This window comes from Oryctolagus cuniculus, chromosome 5 (assembly GCF_051225735.1).
Source record: "Oryctolagus cuniculus isolate XC-2025 breed Fujian yellow rabbit chromosome 5, ASM5122573v1, whole genome shotgun sequence".
Classification (NCBI taxonomy): Eukaryota; Metazoa; Chordata; class Mammalia; order Lagomorpha; family Leporidae; genus Oryctolagus; species Oryctolagus cuniculus.
Window position 1 is genome coordinate 101,816,158 of NC_142871.1, and position 20,401 is coordinate 101,836,558.

The following is a 20,401-nucleotide window of genomic DNA, read 5'->3' on the forward strand; positions in this document are numbered from 1 at the left end:
TTTGCAACAAAATGGAGGAATCTGGAACACATCATGCTGAGTGAAATAAGCCAGTCCCAAAGGGACAAATATCATGTGTTCTCCCTGATCGGTGACAACTAATCTTAAATCTTAAAAAAAAAAAAAAAAAAAAAAACCACAACTCTCTCTCTCCCTCTAACTCTGTCTCAAATAATAAATAAATAAATCTAAAAAAAAAAGAGTAAGATGCTATTGTGTTGTTAGGATTTATATGGGCAGGGATTACTATAGTGAGATAAGAGTAAACTGACAGCTTGATGACCATATCTTCCTTCATAAAACTGTCACCCTTTTGATATTTCATATCAGATATCAGCTTAGAGATGGTAAACATTATATATGGAATCACTGCACTTTAAATTCTCCTGATACTAAAAACATCACAGAGGGAATTTGCCTTTCAGTAAGTGAGGAATGCAGTCAAATATGAAAAGATAAAATTGGGCAATCTACTAATTTATTAAACAAAATTTTCTAACAAACCAGAACATAGGTCTTAGATAAATCAATTTTATAAAATGTAATTTCCTTAGATTCAATATGACTCTCATTCAAATTATTAAAGCCTTTTATTAGCAAATGTTTTACTGCCCAATCTTTTATGATTCATGATGTTACCATACAGAATATAACCGAATCAAACATTATTTAGTTTTCAACTTCTATAGTTACTAACATTTCCAATCACTTTAAATAATAGCTATAATAGCTGGGCCTCTAGAATGTAACTCACCATTCTTTAGTTGGCCAATTAGTGTAGGCAATAGTATTAATATACAAGAACAGGAAAATCGTACAAATTTCTAAGATCCAGAGTGATTATTCAAAATTTCCTTTAAAAATTGACATCTCAAAGTGTAACTTAACTTATTTATAATATTTTCTTATAGCATTCACAGATTTATACAACAAAAGGGACATAATATGTTCAACTATTTTATTTTTAAAAAGATTTATTTTTACTATTTGAAAGGCAGAGTTACGGAGGGGGGAGGTAAAGGGAGAGAGGAATGGGGGAGGGGAGGTGGTGGTTCACTTCCCCAAATGCCACAATGGCTAGGGCTGGGTCAGGCCAAAGCCAGGAGCCTGGAGCTCCATCTGGGTCTTCTATGTGGGCAATAGAGGGCCAAGCATTTGGGCTATCTTCTGCTCCCTTCCCAGGCATATCAGCAGGTAGATGGGTCGCAAGTGGAACAGTAAGGATTCAAGCTACACTCGTAATGGGATGCCAACATTTCAGGTGGCAGCTTAACCTGCTGTACCACAACACTAGCCCGGTCAACTCTTTTAAAGTTATATAAACTGAAGTGACCTGATTTGTCCAAAAGCTCCATAGCTGGCCGCAGAGGTTAACCTGACAGGTCTTCCCTTGTACCATGTTTTTTGCTTAATAATCCATATTTAGAACAAATCAGATTTTATATATGGTGAGTGTTAGGCATAGCAGGAGATACAATTTAGGGTGAATGCACCCCATACAGTAGTATATAGATTGAATAGTGGGCTCTGACTCTTCACTCTTGCTTCCTGTTAATGCAGACTGGAGGAGGAAAGCGAGATGGCTTAAGTGATTGGGTTCCTGTCATTAAGATGAGATACCTGGGTTAAGTTCCTGGTTCCCACCTCCAGTTCCAGCTGGGTACCACTGAAAGCATCTCAGGATTGACCTAGTGGATAGGACCTCTCTCAAACTGTGTGTGTGTGTGTGTGTGTGTGTGCACATGTATCTCTTAAATACGTTTTTTAAAGAAAAAAATAAATATACAAATACAGGTTGAAGATCTGAAATCCAAAAATTTGAAATTTAAAATACTCCAAAATCTGAAACTTTGTGAGAACACAAAGAAAATATTTCCCTAATCAACGTTGGACACCAAACCAGAGATCCAAGAAATTCAAAGAACACCAACCAGGATAACTGCCCCCAAAACTACAACTTCGCATAGCATATTAAAACCGTAGAAAATCAAAGATTAACCAAAAATCTTGAAAGAAACCAGAAGAAAAAAATGCCTTACCTACAGAAGAGCAACTAGTTATACCATATAAGCAAGGTGACAGAATGAAATACTTAAATTGCTAAAAGAAAAGGTCCCATCAACCTAGAATTTTACATTCTGCAAAACTAACCTTCAGATTCGGAAGTGTTGGGGAATTATTTAAAAAAAAAAAAAAACTCAGAGACATTGTTGCCGGATTTGCCTTGTGAAAAAAATCTATTCTACGGCCAGCAATGGGTAAAGCTGCCACCTGCAGTGCCAGCATCCCACATGGGCAACACTTTAAGTCTCAGCTATGCCTCTTCTGATCCAGTTCTCTGCCATGGCCTGGGAAGGAAGTAAAAGATCCTGCTCCCTGATAGTGTGCCTGGGAAAGCAGCAGAAGATGGCCTAAGTCCTTGGGTACCTATGTGGGAGACCCAGAAGAAGCTCCTGGTTCCTGGCCTCTGCCCAGCTCCAGCCATTGAAGCCATTTGCGGAGTAAAACAGCAGATGGAAGACTCTCTCTCCCTCTCTCTGCCTCTCTCTAACTCTGCCTTTCAAATAAATAAATAAATCTTTTAAAAAATCAGTATTATTTCAGACAGATGACAGGAGTTACAATGCCACACTGTTACTATCATTAACTATTACCAGTACACCCCAACCTCGTTAAGTTTCAGTCTAACCTGGTCTCCCTTCTTCCTCAGAAATGGAAATTTTCTTTGACAGTTATAGGTATTGCAGAATAATTCTATGCTATCTATTTTTTGACACTTTAACTGTTTCAGCTTTGTACTTTCTTTTTTAACCTAAGTGAATGCAGATAATCCAAAGCCTAAAACCTCTAGCTATATCTCATGATACTAGATAGAGGGCAGGGTTAGGAAAAACTTTCAAGACAACTGAGCACTATATTTAAGTTGTAAGATATTTCATCAATAACCAAGGAACCAATATATATGAAAAATTGTATTTTAAGTTCCAGTGTCAGAGACAGAAATGATATCTATGAAGTACTTCCTACAGGGTTTGGATAAGCACAAATGGTCATCTTATTTAAAAAATAAACACTCCTCCCACTGTTAGTTATGCTTATGTAGTGCTGGTTCCAGGTGATTATCATTATTTTTTAATTTTTTAAAGATGTATTTACTTATGTGAAAGGCAGAGATGAGAGAGAAAGAGAGAGAAAGAGAGAGAAAGAGAGAGAGAGAGATAAAGAGAGAGATAAAGAGAGAGAATGAGAATCTTCTCCAATGGTTCACTCCTCAAATGGCCTCAAAGCCAGGGCTGGGCCAGGTGGAAGCCAAGAACTTTATCCAGGTCTCCCACGTGGGTATAGGGGGGCCCAAGGCCTTGGGCCATCCATCTTCTGCTGTCCTCCCAGGCAGAAGAGCAGGGAGCTGGATAGAAAGCAGAGCAGCCAGGACTTGAATCAGTGTCCACATGGGATTTTAGTACGGCAGGCTAAAGTTTATTAACCTTCTATGCCACAGAACCCCCCTCCTCCCCAGGTGATTATTATTATTATTTTTTTTTTTTGACAGGCAGAGAGGATAGTCAGAGAGACAGAGAGAAAGGTCTTCCTTTGCCGTTGCTTCACCTTCCAATGGCCGCTGCGGCCGGCGCACCACGCTGATCCAATGGCAGGAGCCAGGTACTTCTCCTGGTCTCCCATGGGGTAAAGGGCCCAAGGACTTGGGCCATCCTCCACTGCACTCCCTGGCCACAGCAGAGAGCTGGCCTGGAAGAGGGGCAACCGGGACAGAATCCGGCGCCCCGACCAGGACTAGAACCCGGTGTGCCGGCGCCGCAAGGCGGAGGATTAGCCTAGTGAGCCGCAGCGCCGGCCCCCAGGTGATTATTATTAAGAACAGTAAAAAGTTATCACTGATCAAGAGCTGTGGGATTCAAGTTCTGTCATCATTTATTGACTGCATGATCATAGTCAGTTCTCATTTCTTCATCTAAGGGATACAGAACCTTTTTGTGTCAGACATTTATCACATCATTTGTGGGCTACACAAAATTATCAACTTAAAAATTAACCTGCTTTCAGGGCCAACATCCCATCAACTCCAAGCTTCCTCACTTCTAATCCAGCTCCTTGCTAAAGCAACTGGAAAAGCAGCAGCAGAAGGCCCAAGTATTTGAGTCCTGGCACCCATGTGGAGACCTGGATGGAGTTCCAGGCTCCTAGTTTCAGCCCTGATTGCTGCAACCATTTGAGGAGTGAACCATCAGATGGAATATCTTTCTCTCTGTTTCTCCCTTTCTAACTCTGCCTGTCAAACACATAAATAAATCTTTAAAAATTAGTCTGCCATAGATTTATTGAACTTTTGAGTCCTTGGTTGTGGTTGCCTTGGCAGGGACAGACCAAATGACTTCGCAGTCTTATATGGCCTGTGGGCTAGACATTCCACACCCTTAATTACAAGGAACAGGGTTGGACTACATTGTTTATAATCTACCAGCTTTAAAACACTAAAGGGGTCCACAAATGAAGCTTACTGTGGAAATTAAATATCTCCTCTCATAGAAACATCCAATCAAGTATTTTAGCCCTCATTAAGGACTATTTGTATAGATTTTCATATAGCCTGTCAACTACTGCATCACAATATTCAGTGCAAAAAACACCTTTCAAAAATGGTAAAGCCCATGTACATATTCTAGAATATATCATTAGAAGACACAAATCAGGTTAGCTATCAGCATTATTTTAATCTAATCCTCTTAACATTACAAAACTTTATTACTAATTTACTCTTTAGGATGTTTTTACTGTAATACCAAGAGACAGTACTTTTATAAAATGCTAAGTATGTTCCAGCATGGTTGTATTTTTTACTTACTTTTCAAAAAGGTTATTAAAAGTATCAGCTGGAGGAAAAAAGCATGCTCAACTCTACACTGTATATATTCCGTTACTGGCTAAGTTGCTGGGTTACTCATTTTAAGCCCCCTTCAACACCCACTCTCTATAATAAAGTAACCTCACAGAGAGCTGTCTGCATTATAGTAGAGGAAGCACTCCAGGACCTTAAGTAGATGCCTGATAACACAGATAGCACAGAACCCTACATACCTGTGATAAAGTTTCATTTATAGGGGCCAGCACTGTGTTATAGCCAGAAAAGCTATTGCCTGCAGTGCTGGCATCCCATACAGGTGTCAGTTTGAGTCCTGGGTGCTCCACTTACGATCAAGTTCCCTATTGCCTGGGAAAGCAGCAGAAGATGGCCCAAGTACTTGGGCACCTGCACCCACATGGGAGACCCAGAAGAAGCGCCTGACTTTGGATCAGCTCAGCTCTGGCTGTTGCAGCCATTTGGGGAGTGAACCAGCAAATGGAGGATCTCTCCCTCTCTCTGTGTAACTCTGCCTTTCAAATAAAATAAATAAATCTTTAAAAAGCCTGAATTATTAAAAAAAAGTTTCACTAATAAAGTAGATATACTGAGAGATTCTCAATAATAAACTAAAAAAAAAGAATAACAAAACATTGTAGTAAAATTGCTGGTATCAGTACTCTGGTGTTTTCAGGCCATTACTAAGCTAAATTAGGGTTACTTGAACACAGCAATGTGATTCTGATAATTCAGATGGCTACTAAATGACTAATGGTCATGGAGCAAATACAAGAGCAAGCAGGACAAAGAAAACTTTTCAATAAGGACTTCCTACATACAATGAACAGTATGTACATCCAAACATGAGAAAAGAGGGATGGTATGAAAATAGTACTGAAAGATTAACTAAAATTAAGCAAAACAGAAAGCAAAATACATATACATCTAGGACATATTTTCCTCCTTTACTCCCTTCAAAAGAGTCATGGGTCAGAAGAGAAAATGACTGAGGTATAGAATGTTTCTAAAGATTCATTTATTTATTTGAAAGTCAGAGTTACACAAAAAGAGGAGAGGTGCAAAGAGAGAGAGGTCTTCCATCCAATGGTTTACTCCCCAGTTGGCCACAATGGCCAGAGCTGCGCCAATCCAAAGCCAGGAGCTTCTTCCAGGTCTCCCATGCGGGAACAGGGGCCCAAGGACTTGGGCCATCTTCCAGTGCTTTCCCAGGCCAAAGCAGAGAGATGGATCGGAAGCGGAGTAGCCAGGACTAGAACCAGTGCCCATATAGGGTACTGGCACTGCAGGCGGCAGCTTTACCCCCTGCTACACCACAGCGCCAGCCCCTGAGGTAAAGGATCTTACACAGTGAGGCCTTACACACCTGCTTGTTTAAGTCTGAATCGTTTTATGGAAGAAGAGAGTAGAGGAAGCACTGGAGAAAGACCACAGGTAGAAGACAAAAGGTTTCCTCCCCTCTCCTCTCTCTGTCCCTCGTATTTTTCCAAGACTACAAGCTCGAGAAGATGAAATAATTTTTTCTGATGTCATCATTACATTCTAATGCTAGAACATATAATGCTACTTAACAAGACATTAAGTAAGAACATACTGAATTTAGAACACACATAGAAACAGAAAATTGATGATCCTACAAAGAGCACAGGTGGGACCTAAATAAACATAGAGGCTCTTGGAAATGAGTTCTGTCAGGCAGACCAGCATCTATCAGGTAGCCAGAAGGAGAGCACAAGGACAATAATAGAAAGATCAGTTTCCCAAAAGCAAATCACAACTAAATCCACCTGACTAGACTGTAAGCACCACAAAGACAGGGATTTTTTGTCCCATCTGTTCACTGCTGTATCTCAAGAGCCTATTTTATTACAGTGTCTGTCACATATCAAGCACTCATTACATTTTTGTTGAATAATTTGTGTGTATTTCAGAATTAGGCAGATCAGCGTCTCATCCAAAAATAATTATAGACTATGATGTCTTTGAATAGCTGATTTAAAATTAAGCTTTAATCATAAACACTGACATTCTTCTGACTCCAAGGTCCACAGCTTTTATTACTATACCATCTTGCCATTAATTAGCATAGATGGTATCTTGAATCAATCCAGGGACACTTCTTATTTAAAAAGTTGTGTTAAAAATATAAATAGCTTGCTGTTTCCCAATGGGTATTAGCAGTTGTTTAAATTAACCCACAGTGGTTATTCATAGAAAGATAATGAACTCCCTTGCAGCAGCCTCCCTTAGAAAGATTTGCTCTACCAATTATGAGATAAATGACCTTGGGTCAATTCTGCTATGTTTCTCCATTGGATGGTTACTATATTAAAACTTCCTAGAGTGACAGTGAGAATTAACTGGCCCACATAAAATTGCTTAGCACAATAGATGGCAGTTAGTGAAAACAGGAGTTGGTTCTGTGCCCTTACCTATTTTCCCTTCTTTCTTTTACCACTTTCAGGTGTTAAGGTATAAACTAAGAAGACATAGAGCATATGGGTTAAGAATAGATATTCTGAATGCAGATTGTTTGGCTTCAATTCTTGGGGTAGCCACTATTCAATAGCTGAATAACTATGACTAAACAGTCAAACCTGTGTCTCTCATACTCTCAACATAAATGAAAATACCACTAGCATCAACATCATGGAGTTGTTGTCAAACTATGAATACATGTAAAGGGTGTAAAACGATGTCTGTTAACAGTATAAGTTAAGCACAAGGTAAGTGGCTATTATGTTAATCACCTTCAATGACTCATCTAACCTAACTGCCAACCCTTACACTTTAGCTAGAATATCTTCAAGCATGGGCTTTACCTTACTACAACTACCTTCTATCAAAGCATTAATGAAGAAGTACTTTCCTTAGTTTCTACTAAAAGAAATCTCTAATTTACTAAGAAGGACTGTAAATGCTTGCATGCTTACAGAAAAAAGCCTTTCTTTCAATTAAATAGGAAATGAAAGCATTGCACATGAAGTAATTGGATTTCTTCCCTTTTTTATAGCTTCACTTGCAGTAATGCTTTAAATGATGGCAAAAACATTTTAGAAGTTCCATGAAGGAAAAAAAAAAGGTTCCAATTTACTACAAAGCCTGTAATAGAATCTAAAATATGGTTTTCTGCCACACTTTTTTATCATCGGTTACTTTAATAGTAAGCAAGTATTAAAAAGCTATTACAACTTCAACTAGTTCCTTTTGCTTTTAGGCTTGAGGGTATTCAACTAACAAAGACAGTTTACTAAAATTATTGCTTTTGTAAGATAATTCTTATTTTAAATATTTCTCTTTTTAAATTTATTTTTTATTTATTTGAAAGGCATAGTTACAGAGAGATGAGGAGAGAGACACAGATCTTCCATCCACTGATTCCCTTCCCAAATGGCCACAATGGTTGGAGCTGCACCAGGCTGAAGTGAGGAGCCAGGAGCTTTTTCCAGGTCTCCCACATGGGTGCAAGGAGCCAAAGGACTTGGGCCATTCTCCTCCACTTTTCCCAGGCACATAAGGAAGGAGCTGGATAGAAGTGGAGCAACCAGGTCTCGAACTGGAACCCACAGGGATGCCGGCCTTGCAGGCAGAGGCTTAACCTGCTACATAACAATGCCAGCCCCTTAATTATTTCTTAACACATAAAATGGTAACAAAAGAACAAATATATTGACTGAATTTTCATGTGTTAGTCAAAATTATCTCAAGCTAATTAAGTTATTTACTCATTTAAAGGGAAGCTATCAAATGCCAGGATATTCTGTACATCTGCTTAGCATCAACTAAAGAAAAGAGTATGTTTAAATACCCACCAGTGTTTTACAAATGGCAATAACAAGTTATGATGAAAAATACAAAGCAATTGTAATTGTCACAATGAGAACAGCACAATCACTCAGGAAAACTGTGGCAGAAGAACCAAAACTGGAATACACATACCCTATGAGCCAGTATGTCCATTCTTAGGTTTATCCCTAATAAGATATATACATGTTTACCAAAAGGCATGTACAAGAATATTCGGAGCAGCTTTTATTCAACAAAGCTCTCAACCAGAAAATACTTGAAATGTCTAAGAACAGTAAAATGGAGAAATAAAGTATGACATATACAGACAACAGAATACTACACAGCAATAAGAAATGAACCTGCAATAACATGGATGAATCTCACAGACATTTGACAGAGAAAGCAATCAGACACAGCAAGAGTAGCGATGCATGCCCTGGGAGGCAGCAAATGATGGATCAAATTTTGACTTAGGTCGCTGCCACCCACATCAGAAATACAGATGGAGTCCCTGACTACAGTTTTTGTCTTGGCCCAGCCTTAGCTGTTGTGGCCATCTGGAACATGAACCAGTGGATGGAAGAATTCTTTCTCTCTCTCTGATAAGTAAAAATTTAACAGCTATTTCAACTTATAAAGTAAAATCACCATAAAGATACAAAATATCACTTTCAGATGCACTCATTTTTTTATAATTCTCTTTTTTCTTGAAAAATAAAACATTTTAGAAAATAGTAGGGGAAATTTCCAACAGCAATTTCATGTGCCATATAGAATGATACTTTATAATACTGGTTTTAATGACAAAAGGGACAGAGAAAGCAAATTTTAGACATTACAAGGATTAAATCCAGAAGTCACTGATTATTCCTTTAACTACAATTACTTGTTGAAGTGATCAGTTGATTTAATAATAGGTTAGCCTATTTAAAAAGAACAATATGGGGGTGGGTGTTTGGCCCAGTAGTTAAGACCCTGGTTGGATTATCTGCAAGCTATACTGGAATTCCTGATTCCAGCTTCCTGTTAATGTGCACCCTGGGAGGTAGTAGGTGGTGGCTCAAGTAGTTGGGTCCCTGCCATTTATGTAGGAGATCTGGATTGAGTTTCTAGCTCCTTTCTTTAGCTCAGCTCAGCCGAGGCAACTGGGGAGAGAACCAATGGATAGGCAGGTTCTCTCTGTGTGTCTTCATGTGTCTTTGTCTTTGTCTCTGTCTCTGTCTCTCTCTCTAGTAAAACAAATAAAAATTTTAAAGAAACAGAGTCTGAAGATGGCAACGCTCAATTTAGAATTCTTCCATATTAATGAAAAACAGGCTTCTAAGTAATGCCTATTTTAGAAAAGTGACTTGACTCACTCTATATAATTATCTTAAAAAAATATATCCTGCTAGATTATCCTAACTAGAAGTTTTCCAGGGCCAGTGCTGTGGCATAGTGGGTAAAGCTATGGCCTGCAGTGCCAGCATCCCATATGGGTGCCAATTTGAGTCCCAGCTGCTCCATTTCCAATCCAGCTCTCTGCTATGGCCTTGGAAAGCAGTGGAACATGGCCCAAGTGCTTGGGCCCCTGCTGTGGCTTGGGAAGATTCGGAGGAAGCTCCTAGCTCCTGGCTTTGGATCAGCGCAGCTCTGGCCATTGCAGCCAATTGGGAAGTGAAACAGTAGATAGAAGACCTCTCTCTCTCTGCCTTTCTTTCTCTCTGTGTAACTCTGACTTTCAAATAAATAAATAAATCTTTTTTTAAAGAAGTTTTTCTTTTAACAATAACTTTTTAAAAATATTTATTTATTTATTTTGAAAGTCAGAGTTAAAGACACAGAGATATCTTATGTCCATAGGTTCACTCCCCAGATAGCTGCAACAACCAGGCCGAAGCCAAGAGCCTGGAGCTTCATCCACATCTCCCACGTGGGTGGCAGGGGCCCAAAAAACTGGGCCACCTTCTGCTTTTCCCAGCCCACTAGCAGAGAGCTGGATTGAAAGTGGAGCATCCAGGACTAGAATCTGCATCTATATGGGATGCCAGCATTGCAGATGGCAGCTTTACCTGCTACAATGCCAGCCTCTCAAAATTATTTAATTAAAGCAGAGTTAGAGAGGGAGAGGGAGAGAGACACACACAGAAAGTGCCAGAGAGAGAGACCGAAAAAGTTATGGTTTTCTGAAAACAAGAGCTTGTAGAAAAGTAACAAAATCCTACACTCTATTTTGTATCCCTAAAAGGCACTATAACTAATACAAGCCGCTTAAAATTATTTTTAAAATTTGAGAGGTAAAGAAACAGAGAAAGACAGAGAGGGTGTTCCCACTTCATGGTTCACTCCTCAAATGCCCACAACAGCTGGGAGTAGGCTAGGTCAAAGCTGGAGTGGGGAACTCTATCTGGGTCTCACTTGTGAGTGGCAAGAACTCAATTACTAGAGCCATCACTGCTGCCTCACAGGATCTGCACTAAGAGAAAGCTGGAGTCAGGAGCCAGAACCAGGAATTGAAGCCAAGTATAACAATACAGAATAGGAGCATATTAACTGGTGGCTTCAGCAGTAGGCAAAACACTCCACCCCCAAAACCACTTCTGAACCTTCCAAAGATAAGATTAGCAGAACCTCAAATACATGTTTTCCTATGTATTTGAAAATCAATTATGAAGGTTCATTATTCTAATAGTTCCAGAAATTTAAGTCTAGGTCCAATGCATGAAAGCAATAAATGTACTAAGGCGTAGGAAGAAGAAAATAGGGATATTTGACTAGTATTTACTCAGCAGAATCATAAAAGTATAAGAACACCTTCAGTGACTAGGGAATAGAGAAATGATGAAAGAATATAACCTTGTTATATTTCCTCTCTGGCTACGTATGTTAAACCTGCAAACTTTTGAGGTCCATTCCAGATCTACTGCATCAAAATATATAGTGTACTGATCAGTTAAAAAATCTCTCAGAAGATAAAATACAGGGAACTGGCACAGTAAAGGCATTTTAAGCTTCAGGTGAATACAGTAAAGGTGATGAAAATTACTAGCCATCCTGCTAGTATCTTTCACTGGTAAAGAACCATATGCATTTGAAGAGATTCTATATATTCATACATTCTCAAGTGATGGCAGAAACTTCATTTGGCTTATTATTGTATGCCAAGGTACTGGTCACAGAGTGACTACTCAATAAATACACACTGAGTGGATAAATGAATGAATCCAATACAACAACTCTTGTGGTTTGGTAAGGCTGTTTGTTAAAAAGCAAACACATGTTAATACTAAAAAACGTCTTTCAATCATTCTTTGAGAAGCAGATGCTGGCTAATCTACTTTTAGAGACAGGCTTCTATATCAAGCTCAATTATCTCTTGGTATGTCATAGCCTCTCAGCTACTTTGTCTTCCCCTAGCTTCATTTCCTTCCCATCTTACATACGCAGCCAAGATATCATCATATTAAATCATGGGACAAGTCCATTTCTTCCCTACTCAAAATCACAAATAATCCATTTACCACAACACTGAAGACACTCTCAATATTATCTTTATTGTCTTATATTATCCTACATCATGGTTAAATGGATTATTGCCAAACTAAGCCTTACAACTTCAATTCTTTTCATATTATTCTTCATCTATTGCCCTTTCCTTTTCCTCCTTAATAGTTAAAGGTAAACACTCCCACAAAGGCTTGTCTAATAAAATCCCAACATGATAATATCTTTGAATCCTCAAACCTCCACATCCTGTTTCCTACTGTGGCACAACTATCTTTTGCTAAAGTTTTCTTTTTTCTTAATATTTGTACATTTTATAGAGTCCAATGCAGTATTTTTTGTAACTTTGGAAAAATTCACTTACAGTTTTATTTTAAAGGCAGAAAGAGACAAATAGTGATCTTCCATCCATTCATTGGTTTACACCTCAAATGCCCACAATAACTGCGACTGTTTCAGGCTGAACATAGGAGGCTGGAACTCAATACAGGACTCCCACAAGGGTGGTATGGGGTCCACCTACTTGAACAATCACTGTTACCTCCGAGGGTGTGCATTAGCAGGAAGTTAGTAAGCAGGAACCAGAGCCAAGGCCTGAACCCAAGCACTCAAATATGGGACGCAGATGTCCTAAGCAGCACCTTAACCCCCATGCCAACTTTTTTTTCCTCATCAGAGCAATATTTCAACACAAGTATAAAAGCATGAACTGATTAAATCATGTGATGATTAGCACCTCCAATTCCTTATCTTTTATGTTTGAAGCCTACAAGTTCTTCATACTGAAATTATTGATCATATTGTTCTCTTTCAATCACTGTTTCTGATTAGGATTCTTGAAGGTAAGCTATTTTCATCATTTTTATATTCCTTTCAACCCTTTAATTTAGCATTCCTTTTACAATCTTGAGAATTTAATCCAAACATTTCCTCACAAAAACCTATCAACATATCTTTCTAAACAATATACTCACATGTATCTTTTAAAAGACACGCCATGAGGATTGACAAAAGGCGGGCATCCTGTTTTAGTCTAATTGCCTTTTGAGTTTTACTTTGATCTCAAGAGAATGAACCTGTCATTAAAATGTCTACATCCACCATCAACCGTGCATCAGGGTACAAAACAGAATTTGAATTTTTTAGATGATTCACGGAAGATTTCTGCCTCTTCTAAGCTAGCAAAAGGTCTCTTGTTCAGCAGTCTGACCTCCACGCCACCCCCCAAAGTCTTTTTTTTATAAAAAAAGATTTTATTTATTTATTTGACAGGTAGAGTTACAGAGAGAGAAACAGACAGAGAAAGGTCTTCCTTCCATTGGTTCACTCCACAAATGGCCACAATAGTCAGAGCTGTGCCAATCCGAAGCCAGGATCCGGGTGCTTCTTCCTGGTCTCCCATACAGGTGCAGGGGCCCAAGGATTTGGGCTATCCTCCACTGCTTTCCCAGGCCAAAGCAGAGAGCTGGACTGGAAGAAAAGCAACCGGGACTAGAACCGGCGCTCACATGGGATGCTGGCACCGCAGGGTCACACAACACATAGGTTTACATCCTCTACCAACAAACAATTTCATGAATCTAGATTCTGAAACAGCAGTTCTTAAGCAAGGAATTATTTTTGCCTCTCTGGGACATTCAGAAATGTCTCAAGATATTTTTTGCTAAGACAAGTAAGATATCACTAACTATTCTACAAGATAAAGGACAACAAGCAATAGTGCTAAGCATGTAGGAGATACTCAGAAATGTCTGTGCAATTAACAGATATACTGTACCTATGAGAAAACTGAGACACAGTGTAGTCAAATATCTAGTAAACAGCAGAGCTGAGAATCAAATTAAAGTTTTCTTATCAAGTCTAGTTTCTTTCATCTGCATTTTCTACAATTAGTTTGTTAGTATTTTTCAAAATACTTTTAAATGTCCTTATCCTTTGACTTGGCAATTCCAATTTTAAAAGTTAATCTTAAGGGATCAGCATTGTGGTGCAGCAAGTTAAACTGCTGCTTGCAACATCAGTATTCACATCAGAGCACAGGTTCAAGTCTCAGCTGCTCTGTTTCCAATCCAGCTCCCTGCTAATGTGCCTGGGAAAGCAGCTGGACATAGCCCAATTACTTGCTTCCTTGGCACCCACTCGGGAGACCTGGATGGAGTTCTGGATTCCTGACTTTGCACCGTTTGCCATCTGGGGAGTGAAGACATGGAAGATTTCTTTTTTCTCTGTCTCCCTGTCATTCTGCCTTTCAAAGAAATAAATACTTAAACAAAAGTTGTTTTAAAAGTTATCACACAGTTGTACATTCATCATATATACACACAAATTTTTATTTTTCAATATTTTAACAGACAAATGTTAGGAGTTTTACTGTATTCAGTGGAAAGTAAATTATGCTATATCCACTCAGTGGAATGCTTTTATAGATAGAAAGGCATAGGTATATTTATTGATAAGAAAAGGCACTCAAGATACTCCATTTAAAAAAAAAAAGGAATAAAATACACCTTTAAACAAAAAAGGATACAAAATAACATGTATAATATTATCCCATTAGATACCTGTATTTCCATGGGAAAAAATCAGGGAGGATGAACACTAAAAATGAAAATAAATTTTCCTGATATTATCTGTGATGATTCTGTTTTGTTTTCTTGTTTATGTGTGTCCTAACTCCTTAAATTCCATACATCTACTCAGAATCTTGGTTAACGAATGAGAAACTTTCTAAATTTACTGAACAAGACAGATGATTTCTTTTTACTTAGCGGTATCACTACATTTTCTTCTGTTTAGAGCCAAACAAACTTAGCAGCAACTAGCAATCTACACCACAATAAAACTTTTTGGCAAGAAAAAGGCAGTACTAAAATGCTTTCAAGGCCTAACAGACTTGTGTGTGTTATCATATATGTACATATTTATTGTACATGCATATATCATGCATACATATGCATATATAAATATACCAATACAAAATCTATTATTTTCTTCAAAAATCTACCAAAAAAAGACCATTATCAAACTAATCTCCAAGATCCAGCTTTAAGGTGGAAATTCAATCATTTGAGGAAAACAGAATCTTCCAATTTCATTTATAAAAGCACCGAGACATCTGCAGAGCTTATTCAACTAGACCATGTCTATATAATTATATAAAAGCATTAATTATTTAAAATATTTTATTCTCAAATGCATTCAGGCATCACAAGAAGGATTTATTTAGCCTAAATTAAAGTGAAAGCATGATGGCTATGTAAATGTCTCAATCAGACTGCTGAACAACATAACCTATCAATACAGCATCTGGCAAGGAGCCACTTCATTTAGCTTTAATGGTTTACTAAGAATCATTTATTTGATTTACAACTGGTTGCCTCCATTTACATGGCTGTACTGAAATTTCAAGTTCAACAGATTAATAATTATATTATGTGCTTGTATTAGTAGGTTAGGCTACTTATATTTATCAAGCAAAATTTATTTTCAGAAATCTTATGGACATAGAAGGTTTGTTTAAAAAAATAAGCTTGATGGTTGGTTTTGTTTCTTAATCTTTAAAAATCACTATTCCTCATTTTAAAGATTCAACTATTTGTCATAGCCTGAGATAAACTAAGTGACATTTTTAAGTATTGTCAAAAGTAGGGGCCTTATTTTTCCCATAGCATTTCCACTTCTCTACTTTCTCTCCTGAAATTTTTTCATTCTACTTTGATATACTTTGTGAATTAATTCTTTTCTTATAAAAATTCAAGAAGCTAGTGGCAAATGTCTGCTCTATTTCCTGACCTTGGAGGTGGGTTTATGCTTAATCATTTTAAATGTAAGTTTTATATCTACAAGTGTACATTTAAGTTATACACCTAGCACGGATCCTGGCATACAGACTGGCAATAAAGCCAACTATTGACCAGAGGCAGCTGCTGTGTGCAGAGTCCTGGGTAAAGCCACTATCAACATGTCTAACCAGGAGGCAAAATTTTCAGCCAAGGACTTGTGAGACAGAATAAAGGAATATAAAACTCAAAGTCATTGAACAGGTTAGCACTGAGATTCACTTCAAAGTGAAAATAATAACACATCTCAAGAAACTAAAAGACTCCTACTGCCAAAGACAGGAAGTTCCAACTGAATTCACTGAAGCTTCTCTTACAGGTTACAGAATCGACGAATATTCCCAAAGAACTGAGAATGAAGGAGGAATACGTGACTGAAATGTATCAAGAACAAATAGGGTCATTCAAAAGTTTAGATGGTCCTTATTAGACACGAAGAATTCAATATGTCATATAAAAAATACAGTGAAAAGCCTTAACAGACTCAGTGAAGCAGAACAAAGAATATCCAAGCTAGAAAACAAAGCTTTCTAAATATTCCAGTCAGTCAAAAAGAGAAAGAAAAAAATCAAAAAACTGAGAACAGTGTTCAGGATTTATGGGGTACTATCAAACAACCAAATATACGTGTCATAGGTATTCCTAAGGAAGTAGAAAAGCAGAATGATAAAAATTTCCCTAATTTGGAGAAAGATATGTACATCCAAGTACAGGAAGCACATAAAACTTGAAATAGACATGACCAGAAAAGATCTTCACCACAACACATTATATTCAGATTTTCAAAAGTAAAACACAAAGAAAACATCCTAAATTGGGCAAGAGATAAAGGCCAGGTTACCCTTAAAGGATCTTCAATCAGATTGACAGCAAATTTCTCATTAGAAACCCTATAGGCTAGAAGACAATGGACAGAAATGGTCCATGTCCTTAAAGAAAAACACCATCAATACGGATTACTGTACCCAGCAAAGCTCACATTTACAAGTAAAGGTGAAATAAAGACCTTCCAAGACAAACAAAAATTGAAGGAATTTGTTACAACCTGGCCAATCTTACAAATGATACTTGATGATCATATTAAGTGTTAAAATGAACCTATAAATAGGATTAAGTGTTAACGAGATCATATAAATAGCATCAAGTGCCTGGTAATAATAATAGACAGAATTAAAAAGGAGGGAATATCCAACATGGAAAGCAGTCCCCACAGCAGACTCATAGAATGACAATTGCTTTAAGTAACACTCTGACCTCAGAATCAGCCCTTAAGGCATCCAGATGTGACTGAAAAGGCCATGAGAACATTTCAGGCATACAAAGCTAAGACAGTGTGGCAAAAAAAAAAAAAACACACACACACACACACACACACACAACACAACACACCACTACATTTAGGATCTCTGTGAATAAGACCCCAGTAGAAAGAAGGGGCAATCCCTTCTCGGAAGGGAGGAGAGAACTTCCACTTTGCTTTTGGCCTTATCTAAATACTGACGGAGTTTGTTGTCAAAAAGGCTTCCATAACCTTGGTAGCTCATGGCAAGAGCCTTAGGTGATCACTGACGTCACAAATGAGAGTGTTAATTGTTAAATTAACAAAAGGGGTCACTGTGCACTTACTCCCCCCATAAGACCTTTGTCCTTCATGAGTTGTACTACGAAAATTAACTGCAAAACTTGTTCTCAAACAGTACTTTTTACATTTGTGTGTGTGGGTATAAACTGTTGAAATCTTTACTTAATATAGAGTTGGTCTTCTATATAGTTAACTAAAATGAATCTTAAGAATAAGATCAGAGATGGAGTAGGAGTGGGATGGGAGTGGGCTGTGGGAGGGTGGGTATGGGGGGAAAAAAAACACTATATTCCTAAAGCTGTACCTATAAAGTTTGCATTCATTAAATAAAAGCTTTTTGTTGTTTTTGTTGTTGACAGGCAGAGTTAGACAGTGAGAGAGAGAGAGAGAGAGAGAGAGAGAGAGAGAAAGTCTTCCTTCCACTGGTTCACCCCCCAGAAGGCCACTACGGCTGGCGCGCTGCGCCGATCCAAAGCCAGGAGCCAGGTGCTTCCTCCTGGTCTCCCATGCAGGCACAGGGTCCAAGCACTTGGGCCATCCTCCACTGCCTTCCTAGGCCACAGCAGAGAGCTGGACTGGAAGAGGGGCAAAAGGGACAGAACCCACGCCCCAACCAGGACTAGAACCCGGAGTGCCAGCCCTGCAGGTGGAGGATTAGCCTAGTGAGCTGTGGCACCAGCCAAAAAAAAAAAAAAAAAAAATCAGATAAAGAAGGAGATGTTATAACCGATATCACAGAAATAAAAAGAATCATAAAGAATTACCACAAACAGCAATATGCCAATAAATTCATAAATCCCGAACAGATAGATTTCTGAGCACATACTATTTAACTAAAACCAAGGCACAAAGACATAGAAAATCTAACAGACCAATAACCAAGACAGAGATTAAAACAGTAATAAAGACCTTCACAACAAAGAAAAGCCCACGATTGATGACTTCACTGCTGTATTCTACCAAACTATTAAAGAAGCACTATTTCAAATTCTCCTCAAACTATTCAAACAATTGAAAGGGAGGAATCATCCCAAACTCCTTCTATGAAGCTAGCATCACCTTACTTCCAAAACCAGAAAAAGATACAACAAAAAGATAACTATACAATGATATCCCTGATGAAAACAGATGCAATCAAACCCCACAACACATCAAAAAGATCATCTACCCAGATCAAGTGGGATTTACCCCAGGGATGCAGGGATGGTTCAGCATATACAAATCAATAAATGTGATACAGCACATTAACAAACTGAAGAATAAAAAATATAAATTATTTCAATAGATGCCAGAGAAAGCATTTGATAAAATACAATATCCTTTCATGATGGGGGGGGGGGGGGTGTGGCCTTAAGCAAATTGGATATCTGAACACAATCAAGCAATCAAGGCAATATGACAGACCTAGAGATTGAATCATACTGAATGCAGAAAAGCTGGAACCATTTCCACTAAGATGCAGAACCAGACAAAGATGCTCACTTTCACTGTTACTGTTCAATATAATTCTCGAATTTTTAGCCAGAGCCATTAGGCAAGGCAAGGAAATCAAAGGGATACAAATCAGAAAGGAAGAACTCAAATTATGCCTGCTTGCAGATGATACCATCCTTAAATAGGGGAACCAAAAGACTACACTAGGAGACTATTAGAACTCATAGCGTTTGGCCAAGATGAAGAACATAAAATCAACACACAAAAATTAATAGCATCTGTATACACAATCATCCCCATGGCTAAGAAAGAACTCATTTCTGCCCCATTCAAAGTAGCTAAAAAAAAATTTACATAAATTGGAATAAATTTAACCCAGGAAGTGTCTACAAAGAAAGTATCTACAAAGAAAATTATAAAACATTAAGGAAATAAAAATAAGACACATAAATGGAAAAATCTTCCATATTCAGGGACTGGAGGAATATCAGCAAAATGTCCATATTACTCAAAGCAATTTAAAGATCCAATTTGATTCCAATCAAAATACCAAGGATATTCTTCTCAGACATAGAAAAAAAGCAATCCAAAGCGTCATATGTAAACACAAAAGACCTCAAATAGCTGAAGTAATCTTAATAAAAAACAAAGCTGGAGGCATCACAATACCAGATTTCAAATCAAGTCATACAAGGCAGTTATAATCAAAACAGCCTAGAACTGGTACAAAAATAGACTTGTGGACAAATGGAACAGAAGAGAATGCCCAAAAATGAATATACACATCTACAACTAACTAATCTTTCACAAACTAAAAGCACTCACAGGAAAAAGCACAGCCTCTTCAATAAAGGCTTTTGAAAAAACTGGATCTCCGCATAAGTATGAAACAAGACCCCTAACTTATAGACTATACAAAAATCAAGTCACAACAGATGTAGGACTTAAACCTAAAACCTGAAACCTTCGAATTACTAGAGGAAAGCATAGGGGAAATTGCAAGACACTGGCATAAGCAAAGACTTGAAAAGACCCCAGAAGTAAAAGCAATCAAAGCAAAAATAGACATATGGGATTACATTAAGCTTAGAAGCTTCTGCACAGCAAAGAGAACACCCAACAAAGTAAACATGTTTAACTGACTGAATGGGAGGAAATATCTGCAAAGTATCCATCTAATAAAGGATTAATATCCAGGACATATAAGGAGCTTAAAAAACTCAATAACATAACAAACAATCCAGTTAAGAAATGGGCAAAGGATACGAACAGACATTTTTGAACAGATGAAATACAAATGGCCAACAAATACAGGAAAAAATGCTCAAGATCAGTAGCCATCACAGATATACAAATAACCACAATTTTTTAAAAAATATTTATTTACTTATTTGAAAG

General features: G+C 37.8%; 1 protein-coding gene and 1 pseudogene across 8 annotated transcripts in view; one reads left to right on the plus strand and one right to left on the minus strand.

The window, feature by feature from the left end:
• Positions 1–20,401, minus strand: part of SMAP1 (small ArfGAP 1) — a 187,920-nt gene that overhangs the window by 38,569 nt on the left and 128,950 nt on the right. The window lies entirely within an intron of this gene.
• Positions 16,024–16,536, plus strand: LOC127493181 (small ubiquitin-related modifier 1 pseudogene; annotated as a pseudogene).